General features: G+C 37.4%; 1 long non-coding RNA gene across 1 annotated transcript in view; it reads left to right on the top strand.

The window, feature by feature from the left end:
- The window catches only part of LOC125938891 (uncharacterized), a 132600-nt gene that overhangs the window by 1025 nt on the left and 118944 nt on the right, over nt 1–12631 (top strand). The gene's annotated exons all lie outside the window — the stretch shown is intronic.

Below are 12631 nucleotides of genomic sequence, written 5' to 3'. Positions count from 1 at the left end.
GGAGGCTTCTTGCTCCGGGACAGCTCCGTGCTTAGTGGAGAAACGGCTCTGAGAAAGGGGCGTCTGTCATTCATCACAACCCTCCGCCACGGACGGATTCCTGATTTTCTAGGGATCTGATTAGGGCGTCCCTTTGACACTCCATTCTGTCCCCACACAAGACCGGCGCGGGCGGGGAGGAGGAGAGGAAAGGATGCGACGGGAAAAGACTGGGCCCGGGCGGGGGTTGGGCGGGGGAGAGCGGGAAGGACGTGCAGCCAGCGTGTTAAGCCCTCATTAAAACACAAAACCCCTTCCCCACACGCCCTCGTTTCTTTTGTGCGGTCCCCACCGCGGTGCCTGCAATAACCGTGTGAACAGAAATCCAAAACGTTTCATCCTGACTTCTGAAACTTAACCCCAGGCAAAATACACAGTCGGCGGGGGCCGAGCGGGCCCTGGTGGGCTGGACCAGGTCAGCTCAGGACGCCCGGGACGCGGGGGTGGGGGGCGATGACCCCCCCCCCCAACCAATTCGGCCGTCGGCCTCAGGGTGGGAGCCCAATCCGCGCGGGTCTCTGGGCCTGTGCTGGTCTGCAGTGGCTGAGTAGCTGGGCACGCCGAATGCAGCTGAGCCCGCCCGCATCCCTCGGGTTCTCGGACCTCCCCTACGCCACTCAGCTCCAGATCCCCGCAGGCCTGCGGGGCTGAGCCCGACGCGCGTGTTGTCCGCCCCGCATCCAAGGAGGATGTGCCAATGACCTGTCCGCTCAGGCCACAGGTGAATGCGCTCCAGCAGGCCTGGCGCGAACTCAACCTTCACAACTTTCAGAGAGGGCTGCACGTCTTTCTAAAAACAAATGCCTACAGGTGCAATTAACGTTTGCCACAAGAGCAAGTAATCCCGCGCTTCTAAACGCCAGAGGCAAAACCTGAGATAGTCACTGAAAAAAAATAGAGTTCATTCTCACTATATTAGTGCATTTGATTACTATAATTGTGAAAAATTGCAAAGAGGAAAATGGTTTGCTTGCAATAAAGTAGCAACTACTTATATATAGTTTTTCCATATTTGCCTTTGAAGACTTAACTGTTCTAACGTGTTATAAAGAAAAATACAGCACGGAAAAGCACACGCGGATTTAATGCCGATTATTATTATTATATATATATATATTTTTTTTTTTACAAAGAGAGTCATGTATTAAAATCTTTTGGGAAACCGCTGGCACATGGTAAGCGCTGTATAAGTCTTTTAAATAAACAAGAATGCTTAAGACAAAAGACCTCGGTGTTTTTAACACTGTCATAAGCATTATATGCTCACTTATATGCAAAATACTTAATAGTAATTAGGAAGCATGGGATTTTTCAATCAGGTCTTTTATTTCCCTCAAGTATCCTATTTGACTATCTCCTGGTTAGGCGTCTTGCCTGATCTGTCTTCCACTGAAAGTGATTCTCAGGTCAGAGGAGGAAACAGGAGGAAACTCTTTAAAACTCCCCAGTTTGCTTAGGAACGGTTGTGGATTGTCGGGGGCTGGAGGGGGCTGGAGGGGTGGCCAGTGCGGAGAGAAAGAAAAGAGAATGAGAGAGCGGCGGGATTTCAAGCCTCAACGCCCCTCCGCTACATGCTTTTCAGCGAAAGTTGGTTGAAGGCTTACTAAGAGCCGGGACAGAAGAAAAGATGTCCGATTGCAGAGCAAACCGCGGTTCTTTCCTTTTCAGAGATTTGTACAATGAGATAATGAGACCCAAAGATATGAAGGACTTTCCTAGAAACGAAATGCCATTAGGAGAGAAAGCCCAGAGCGACGGATCTAAAGGGAATGGAGGAGGGGAGAATCTGCCGTCTTCCCGAAATTGGTCATCTAGCTCATGTTTTGTGCTTATGTGATTTAGCTCACTTAAAGACATGAGAGTGAGATATCGAAAGCCAAGATCTGGAAACCTCAGACTCAATGGCCCTGATCCCCTTCCCCAGTTCTTCTCCCACCCATTTAATTTTACAGCTGTTTAAATTACAATTTTTGTATTTGTATTAATAAGTTTGGTGGTATTGACCTAGTTTTATCTTGTCCCACAAAATTTGAGTTTTCTTGCACAAATTAATGAAGTGATTGCTTTGCTGTAATTCTGAAATTCTCCTGGCAGTATTTTGGAAAGGAACCTGGGAATTAAAAAAAAAAAAAAATCTTCTTGGTCTGCTTTTTTGTTCATTAGAGCACTCTAATGTTTCAAAATCACTTGTCACATGTTTTGGTATTTGTGACTTCTTTGAATCCTTTGAGGTGCTCCTTACAATTACTTAAAAAGTATCTGCCATTCCAATGTTTGGCTTCTCTTAAGTCACCAAGGCATGGCACCATTTAAAAAAAATGTTTAATTTAGTTCTCAGTGAGATTGCAGGCAGTTCTGTTATGTAAAGACTTTTATGTTAGTCTGAGAAACCTAAGTGCACAGAGTTCAAATTGAGCAGTCTAATTTTTTGCCCTATCTGAAATACGTATTATAATTATTTACACAGCTTTCTCTTGCAAAGGGAAGATAAACAGGTTGCTGAGAAGTGGTAGTCTATTTGCAATTGCTGGGGCAGGTGACCAGCACGTGCATCTGTGGGCAGCTTTGTTGGGCTGCCCTCCCTGACTACAGGGCTATTGTGAGCTGGCAATGCTTTAAAGTGTGTGAAAAAGCTGCCCCCTGAGAGTGGAGGCCAAGGGCAAGATCCTTGTAAATTTTAATACCTTTCTCAACATCAGGCTGGCAGAAGGCAGGCCAACCGAGGGTCATGTAAGACAGAACACATGTTAGGAAGACACTAAAGTAAAACAAAGCTGAAAGCAAGTGCCAATTTAGGCCCACCAACCTTGAAGTCATTGATAAAAGGGAAATGCTTTACTAGCTAACAATTATTTTTGCCTAGCCACATAAAGTACATCATATTTCTTGGCTTGTCCCAAGTAGTGCTACTTACTTATTTGTTACATCAAAAACTCTGAGGTAGGAAATCTTATACCCAAAGCCCCCTTCCTTAGAAGTTAGAATGTTTAAATTGATTTGTTATTAAGGGGTTATTTATTTAAAAGCTTTTATTTCAGGAATGGTGTTATTAGTTCTTAGAACATGCCCAGGAATAGAGGCTGGTTTTATTGCTAGACCCTTGAGGAGAAGGTTGTATAATTAAGTAACTAGTTTTCCATATCCCTGTAAGCAACAGTCAAAAGATAACTTCACCCACTCTTATCAACTTCTTCTTTGTGAGGACTAAATTGATGTTGGGCAGGCTTTTCTTTCAAGGAAATTCTTTTAAATTTCTGTTTTCTTGAAGTTGGTTTGACTGCGAGATATTTTTTTTTCCTTTTTAAGGATAGAGTTAGTAAGGATATATTCACTTCTCTCATGGAAGAAACCTTTTAACTAATTGCATGCCCATCCTCTAGAGTATGGCCTGACACATACTGGGTGTACAATAAATGGTTTGAGATGAAATCCTTTTTGAAAAACCAAAGAACTCCCTACTCCTTTCCATATATATAGAATTTAAATACATTGGCATAAGTAACTAGAAATAAACAACCATGAATTTAAACACCAGGAAAGCATTTACTGTTAATGGGACCTTAGTTTAGCCCAGAGCTTCCTGGCAGCCAAGTCAGAAAGAGAAACATAGTGTTTTCTAATTCTTGTAACCAGAAAAGAGGAAGCACATCTGTTTTTCAATAAAGAAAAACTTTATCCAGCAGCTGAATTCTAAAAGAACTACATGATTGCTGTGTTCACAGACTTAAAAAATTTTATTTAAAACAATTATACTTTGTCTAAAATTCTCTTCCAAGTATTATATTAATTATAAAATGAACAATAACATTCATATTATGCAAAAAATGAAGACAATAGTTTATCTACTAATAGCCCAATAAGCCATCTACTAAGCTCTCAAGAGTAAATAATTGCCATTAATAGGACCTGTGCCTCAAAGAGTTTCAAAAATCTGGATTCTCCACAGTAAAGTTTCTGCTTTCAGTTTTAGAAAAAAAAATATATCAAAGATTCGTGGATCTGGTTGGTTGGCATTATTTGATGAAAGTGAAAGAAAGAAACTCTGCATGTTTCTGAAATATCAATTTCTGTGGAAAAATATAAGAGTAAAATTATTTCCCACTAGAATGCAAATGAACACCTATATTTTCTTAACATTTTTATTGGAACATTTTATTAGATGTGTGCATATTTATGCCCTTATCTGCTTATTTAAAAATTGATAGATGACTTTATGGAGAGGAGAACTCTCCTAGGTTGGAAATAAGAACTTGCTAATTTTAGATTTTCTGTGGAAAAAAAAATAGCAGGCTATTTTTGGACCTTCATGCTTTGCAAACCTATTGAAGTGCATACTTTATGAGAAACATAGAAAAATAACAAGTTTTTCCCCCCCAAGACAGGGCTGTATTGGTTTTAGCAGATTCTGGTTACCCAGAATTTAAGTAATTCTGGGTATCTATTGGTTGAAAGGCAAAGCACAGAAGTTTAAAAAAAAATTTCTGCCTTTAGCTTTCAAAATAATTCAATGTAGTAATGTAAGAATTGGAGATATAGTTTTTAGAGATAGATTTTGGTTTCAAGTAATAGCTCATTCCACTTCTAGGAAGTGAATACTTTAAAGAAAATAACAGTTCTTTTAGGACTTTGGCATTCATTGGTGCAACACAACCTGTTTGGAAACAAAATGTCACGGTGCTTGGTAGAGAGCAATCACGCTCAGCTGCAGCATGCAGAGAGGCTGTGTACTGTGCCTTGACTATGTAAGAAAGGTGCATCTTGAATATGTAAGAAAGGTGTTTCCATAGCACTTTTAATCTGAGAATTCGAGGGCTTCATTGAATCATGCATGAATCAAAACTCACAGCGTTGTAGGATTTACTTGTCAGCGCTCGCTATCAAGATTTTGCTAGAATAGTCTCAACAGGAACATTCATAATGTCTGAAAATAGGTCAAAATATGAATAGGAAATAGAAGACCCATACAAACGTTGTTTATGGGTACTTAACACGTATACCTATTTACAAGTAGATAGAAGTGTCTATATGCAGATTGATATAAAAAGCACAAAGTAATTAAAAGTTTTTAAATGGACATGACTTGATTGTTAGTAAATAAAAGGCTATGGTAATATCTGGCATAGAGCAGATATTCAAGTCAGGAAAGTGCAGCATTGTATAATTAAACCACCATTTGTAAACCAATTTACAAATTTTGTAAGTTTATTTTCTTTATTTATGAAAATTGCAATCATTGTATTCAAGTTTATTTTATTTTATTTTAGATACTGAAATACCTTGTCTTTTGTCTATTCTATTGTGTATTTTTTTGTGTATTTTCTAAGTCTCTTAGAAAAGCAGACTTTTGTATTTTGAAGCTCTTGGTGCAAGGGGAATAAGATTGTTATATTAAAAGGTTGGGAGAGTGATTTTTTTCTGGTGTTCAGGTGAAACACCTGAGAAATCATGCTCTGCTTGTGTGAACCCATGAAATATTGATAAACTGACTATATTTGTTTGCATGATACTAGTTGTGATAACAAAGGTGTGAACAAAATTTAAAATTGAAAAAAATCCAACGATGATTTAATGTGTTTGTATGAATTGGGAAAAGAATGTCCATACTTTGATTTTTGCAGTGAAATACTGTTCTCATTCAAAAATGTAGTTTGAGAACTAATATGTTGGGAACATCAGAGTGGGGGCTAAGTAAACAGAACTGTGGGGGCGGGGGAATTATCTAAAAATGAAACCAAAGAGATTGTGAACAGAGATCACTGACAGAATTGTTAGTTTGTATACTTGAAAGTAATAAGACTCACTCATTAATCCTGCCTGATTTTTCAGACTGTGCCTGTCTTAAATTCGTTCTCATTTCCAGGCCACTGATGTACTGAATACCTACTTTGAGCAGTGCTCCCTGTTAAGCAGTGTGGGTAATACCTGGTGAATAAGACTTAATTTCCACTCTCAGGAAATAGCAGGAGAAATAATATAGGAGTCTAAACACAAAGAACTGTTACACAAGATGGGATTTATTTAAGGCCAAAGTAAAAAAAAAAAAATTGCATGCTATGGACATAAAGCAAAAAATTCATTTTTCTTTTCCTTTTTTCTTTTTTTACAGTTTATTTATTTATTTATTTATTTATTTATTTATTTATTTTGAGAGAGAAGGAGAGAGAGAGAGCACTCACACGAGCAGGAGAGGGGCAGAGAGAGAGAGAGAGGGAGAGAAAGAATATACCAAGCAGGTTCCCTGATGTTAGCCCCACTCAGGCTCAATTTCAGAACTGTGAGATCATGAGATCATGATCTGAGCCAAAATCCAGGGTTGAAAACGTTTAACCAGCTGAGTCACACAGGCACCCCAATGAAAATTCGTTTTTAAAGGGAGATTTCATGAGTGGTAGTTCCAAAATTTTGGGGTAGAATTAGAGGGAAGCAATGATGTTGGAAGGGTGGGGGTGACCCAAGGATATTTGTCTTCAATTTCCACTTACATAATAAGCACGATTTTCATTTAGAGATTATGTTTATTGGGATGTCTTTGTATTGCTGTCAAACATCATGAGGAGGATTGTCTAATCCCTTATCTATCCCTTGGTACAATCATGGGAATAAGAGAAAAAGTGGCATTTGAGCAAAGTTTTGAAGGATGTCTGGAATAGCTACAATCTTAAATACACTTTCTTGGGGAGGGATCAGCATTTGCAAAGATACACGGAAGCTGAAGAAGCAGGTGAATCTTAGGAAAAGAGGTGATCCTTAGCTGGAGTGTAGGATATGGAGGAAAGGTGGGTAGAAGGGAGAGAGTTGTGTTGGGGGAAATGAATTAGGTTGTATCCAAACCATGGAAAAGCTTGCCTGCCAAGCTGGGTGTCTTGAAGTCATTTGAGAGTTACTGGAGGTTAAGAGAAATGACATGTTCAGATCTGTAATTCATTAGATTGATCCAATCAAGTTTCTTCCTTGTTTTAGTTGTCATCACTAATTTGAATCAAAAACATTGTAGTAGAAGAAAAATTCCAGGAAAATTTGTCCTTCTAAGTGGAATTTTTGATATTCATTGTTTCTCTGCATAAGTCTTTATGCCACTGGATGAGCATTGTCACGACTGTTAACTTGGCCTTCAGGAAACTCATAGTTTTCTATAGGTTACTTGGGTTTATTTAAAATGACCCAATTTAGATGAAAGAACATGTTCACTGTCTATTTTGTGGAGAATTTACGGAATTATGCCGTGACTTACACATCAATATTTACAGATTTGTTTTAAAATCTGCCATGTCATTATTAAAATAAGCATAGGGTTATACTCTTAAGGATTAAGAGAATTTTCTAAACATGAGATTTTCAGCTTCACTGACTTCAGAGTAACCTATGGCACATGAACACTGCTAGCTAACTCAGATTTATCCAGATTAAATACTTGCAGTGAAAGATTGTGCCCTGATTCCTTCCTGCTACTTTCCTTCTGAAAGAGAAAAATAGGATACAGTTACTTTTCTACAGGCTACCATAAATATTTAAGGATATTACAATTGAGGTGTCCTTTAACTGTTTTTAGACTCGTATTGTTACATTCTTCCCTGAAAGACCTTGTCAAAATAAAAGAAACTTGCATCTAAATATTGAATATTCAATCAGTAAACAACAATAATGTTTAAGAAGGAAATGCAAGACAGCCTTAAAATAGTGATTTTCTTTTAGTCGCTGTATTACAGGTAAGAATAAAACAAAGCTCCTTTTAGTGAATAAAGGTTAACAAGGTGGGGCCCTTATTGAATCAGAGCGCAAAACTTGCTGTGCTGAGATTTGCCATCAGATATTACTTTACATCCATCTCCAATCCATTGATCAATCATCTAGTGAGCTCTTTAAGGAATTCAACAGCAGTGTAACATGCAATTTGGGGGGGGGGGGGGGGGACTTCCTATCCAGAAAATACATTAATGGTTGGAATAGCTGCCATTTATCAAGGGCTTGCTTTGTGCCAGTTAGCTAACAAAGCACTACGTGGATTCATTTATTAAATCCTTACCAGAACTCCTTGAGGTAGGACAATCATTATCTTTATTTTACTGGTGAGAAATCAAACCCAGTGAGGTTAAATAACTGCTCAAGGTTTTATGAGTATTAAGTGGTAGAGTCAGATTTGACCCAGGAAATCCAAAACCGGGCCAGTGCTCTACCCACTGGATATTGCCTCCAAAAAGGATGCATCTGGCACAGACAGTGCAAACAGGTAGAGGCAATGCAGTTTGAGAAAAATTTGTTTCCCAAAGACCATTTATAAATGTATTGTTTGGGCCAAATCTCATAGCAACTATGTAATACATGGTAGGTTTTTTTGTTTTTGTTTTTTGGTTTGGTTTGGGGTGTGTGTGTGTGTTTTGTTTGTTTGTTTGTTTGTTTTGAGGGTCTACCTTCAAAAAGCCTACCTACTTCACAACAGGAAAATTTGTGGTTAAGAATATAAACTTGGCTTCAGACAGCAGGAAGGTCTTTCCCAACTCTGTCACTAACTACATGGCTTTGAGCGCGCTCCTTTTTTTTGAACCTGAGATCTCAGGTGTTAATGACACCTAAATAAAAGGGTAAGGAACAAATAAAATAATGGGTATCAAGTGCTTAGTGACATGCTGAACACATGACAGGAAACAGATATTATAGCTAATTAACTAATTTGGGTCCTGAGAACAGGAGACCTACTTTCCTGTTCCTTTTGTATCTTTATTGAAATTGAAACCATGTTTTATTTATTTTTTTTTATATTACAGTAGCAATACATGATTACTGCAAAAAAATTAGTAAGCTGAGTTAGCAGTAACATTTAAATTGCCATTTAACTTAGTCAACAATCACCATTAGTGATTAGGATGATTATTCTTCCATTTTTTTCATCTTTACAAAATATGAAATGGTTTTGCCTAGTATTATTTGGTAAATTGCTTTTTAAACCTCAATTAGAACAGTGAACATTTCCTGCATTTCATTAAATAGTCTATAGCATCATTTTTTTTTTCCTAATGTAGTAATTTTGGTATGGATGTATCATAAACTTACTTAACTGTTTCTTATTGGGCAATTAAATGGGTTTACAATTTTTTTCTATTATGAACAATGCTGAAATTTAGAAAAACCTTATAGATCAAAAAATGTGTATGCATTTTAATTATTTTGGTCTAAATTTCTAGCTTCAGGTGACCAAACAGTATTCACCTTGTAAACACTTGATATTTCCTGCCAAATTACCATTAATAACAGTTGGACCAATTTATTTCTCTGCCAGCAATGTGTAAGAATACTCAGTTTTCTGAATCATCACCAACATTAGATAGTTCAATAGTTGCCAACCTGATAGGTGAAATACTATCTATCATTTTTAGTTTTTTATTATTAATGATATTAGAATTTTTTTCATAATCTTATTGGCTATTTATAATTTTTTTGTGACTGTTAATATACTCAGTTTTTCTTTTGAGGTAGTTGTCTTTTTATTATTAAAGGTGCTAATTATAAACCGAAGCACTTAATGTTTGTCTCATATATTTTCAGTTTGTCATTTTCTTTTAAATCTTATTTATGAACCTTTGATGTTTATGCATAGAGATTTTTACTTTTTCAACTTTATATCAATATTTAATATTTTTTCCCATTAAGAAACAATCTTTATTCAACCTAGAATTTATTTTGGTATATTTTTTTTACGTGGGAATGAATTTTAGTTCATTCAACAAACATTAACTGCATGCCTGTAAATGTACCAGGTGTCATGCTTTTGCTTGGGAAATCACCGGAGCACAATGCAGGCGGAATTCCTGCCCCAGGAGGAAGTTCATCCTTTAAATGAGTTATTAGTTGTCTCAGAATAAACCGTTGATGCTCAGACATTACCTTTTCACTGACTTAAATTCCTTCTTAATTGCCTACCAAATCCATGTGTATAATCGGGTCTGCTTATAGAGTTCCTATTTGATACCATTGACTTGTTTCTCTGTTCCTGTGCCAAGATCTCACTGTTTTAATTGAATTATAATTTAAAACAATGTATTTTAATAAATAGACAAGGGATAATTTCATTCTTCATGTTTTTTTTCTTTGTTTCATGGCTTATTCTTTCTTCCTTTTTTTTTTACTATTTTTTTTATTTGTGGCATAACATGTATAATATAAAACAAAATCTTCCATTGTAACTGTTTTCACATGTACAATTCAGTGGCATTAATTATATTTATGACATTATGCAACCATCACCACTATTTCTAAAACTTTTCATCACCTCAAACAGAAACTCCATGCCCATTAAATAATAGCTTCCTATAATCCCCTTCCCGAAGCCCCTGGTAACTTCTAATCTACTTTCTCTCTCAATGAATTTGCCTTTTCTAGATATTTTACAGAAGTGGAACATAATATTTGTACTTTTATATCTGCTTATTTCATTTAGCATGTTTTCATCCACGTTATAGCATGTGTTATAATTTCATTCTGTCTTATGGCTGAGTAGTAGTCCATTATATGTAATACCACATTTTGTATATCCATTCATCCTTTCTATTTATATAGTTGGTAGAAGGTGTAACTCATCATCTCGGGGTTGCAAGTTCAAGCGCATGGTGGGTGGAGATTACTTAGAAAAAAAAAAACCACTTGTACTTCTGGAAGAGCTTTAGAATCATGTTGTCAAATATTTCCTCCATATCCTCTAATGTCTTCCTAACATCCTCTCAAGTGCCTTGCATCCCATGAATCCTATCTCCCCAAGTTGCTAGTCCTGAGTGCCTTCATAAAGTCCCAAGCCCACCATTGTACCTTGATCCTTGAACATTTCCTTCCCTCAAGCTGTCCCATGCTTTAAAATTAGTTACTTCCAGAGGCTCCTGGAGGGTTCAGTCAGTTAAACAATCTGACTCTTGATTTCAGTTCTGGTCCTGATCTCACAGTTCGTGAGTTTGAGTCCCACATCGGGCTCTGAACTGACTGTGGAAGCTGCTTGGGATTCTCTCACTCTCTCCCTCCTTCTGCTCTCTCTCTCTCTCTCTCTCTCTCTCAAATAAAAACTTAAAAAAAAAATTAGTTACTTCCATTTTCATTCTCCTAATAAGAATGGACAGTTCCTTATTATAATTGATCTCATAGAGGTATTGGGAAAACAGTGTGAATTGTCTCTAAGCTGTGAATGTTAGATGTCTCTTAGCCCTCTTAGTAGGAATGTGTATTTTAGGAAAAGGATGTTTGTGAACTCAAATGATTTGCTATTTTTTTCAAATTCCAATGGTATAACAAAGTATACATATACAAAATTTATGTTAATTGACTGTTATTGGTAAGGCCTCTGGTCAACATTAAGCTATTAGTGGTTATGTTTTGGGGGAGTCAAAAGTTATACGTAAATTCTCCATTAGTGACACCCCTAACCCCTATGTTGTTCAAGGCTCGACTATACTAGATTGGTGGTGTTTATTCTCCCACTGTGTATGTATAATGGAAAGAGCAATGGCTTTGGAATTAGGCTTAAGTTCTCAGTCCTGTCACTTAGTAACCTGTGTTATCTCAGCCATATTAATTTTTCTTCTAAGACTTAGTTTCCTCGGGGCGCCTGGGTGGCTCAGTCGGTTGAGCGTCCGACTTCGGCTCAGGTCATGATCTCGCGGTCCATGAGTTCGAGCCCCGCGTCGGGCTCTGTGCTGACAGCTCAGAGCCTGGAACCTGCTTCAGATTCTGTGTCTCCCTCTCTCTGACCCTCCCCCGTTCATGCTCTGTCTCTCTCTGTCTCAAAAATAAATAAACGTAAAAAAAAATTTTTTTAAAATAAAAAAGACTTAGTTTCCTCAACTGTAAAATATACATCATTGAGTTGTTTTAAAGATCAAGTAAGATAAATAACATGAAACCTTCTCACTATATATAGTCCATTGTATATTCTCAATGAAGGTCAATTTCCTTTTCCTTCCTTCCCTAAATAACAACAAAAATAGTCTGTATGGGGAAAAGCATTTGTAGCACTGAATGTCAACCCTTCTTGGTTAATGGCTGAATAAAGATAACGTGTTAATTTTTCAAAATGCCTCAATTTTCCTATATGTAGCTTTTATCTCACCCTTCACTAAATTATGGTGCTTGCAAAGCTCCTTGAACTTTACCAGTACAAAGCATACTGTTAGCAGGATGGAATTAACATTATCCCTGGTCTATAAAGTATCATACCTGCATTTGTAGTGAAAGGGACATATTCTTGCCTGAGTCCTGCAGCAGTGTTTTGCCACCTGTAACAGTGCTGAATAAAAGTGGTCCCATCTATCATTTCTGTAGCTCTTCCTCACAGAAGCAGTCTTGATAAGGATAAGAAATCCAGGACATCATAGTATCAACAATACTTTCCTCTTCAAAGCCGTCTTTCAGACAAGGCTCTGACTGTGCCTTACAAACACTAATTATATAAATCTTATATACTATTGCTTTGTGGGAGGTGAAGTATTTAGTAAAAATGATCATCTGAACAGAGATTGTCTGTGTGGGGGCAGGATGGAAATATGAAAAGTGGGAAGTGGGTGCTCAGCATACAGTCATCGCTGTTACAAGGTCAGCTGTGTGCTTGGCTAGGACT

This window comes from Panthera uncia (genome assembly GCF_023721935.1).
Source record: "Panthera uncia isolate 11264 chromosome B2 unlocalized genomic scaffold, Puncia_PCG_1.0 HiC_scaffold_24, whole genome shotgun sequence".
Lineage (NCBI taxonomy): Eukaryota > Metazoa > Chordata > Mammalia > Carnivora > Felidae > Panthera > Panthera uncia.
The sequence above is the reverse complement of the archived record's forward strand: the minus strand, read 5'-3'. Positions and strand labels throughout refer to the sequence as shown.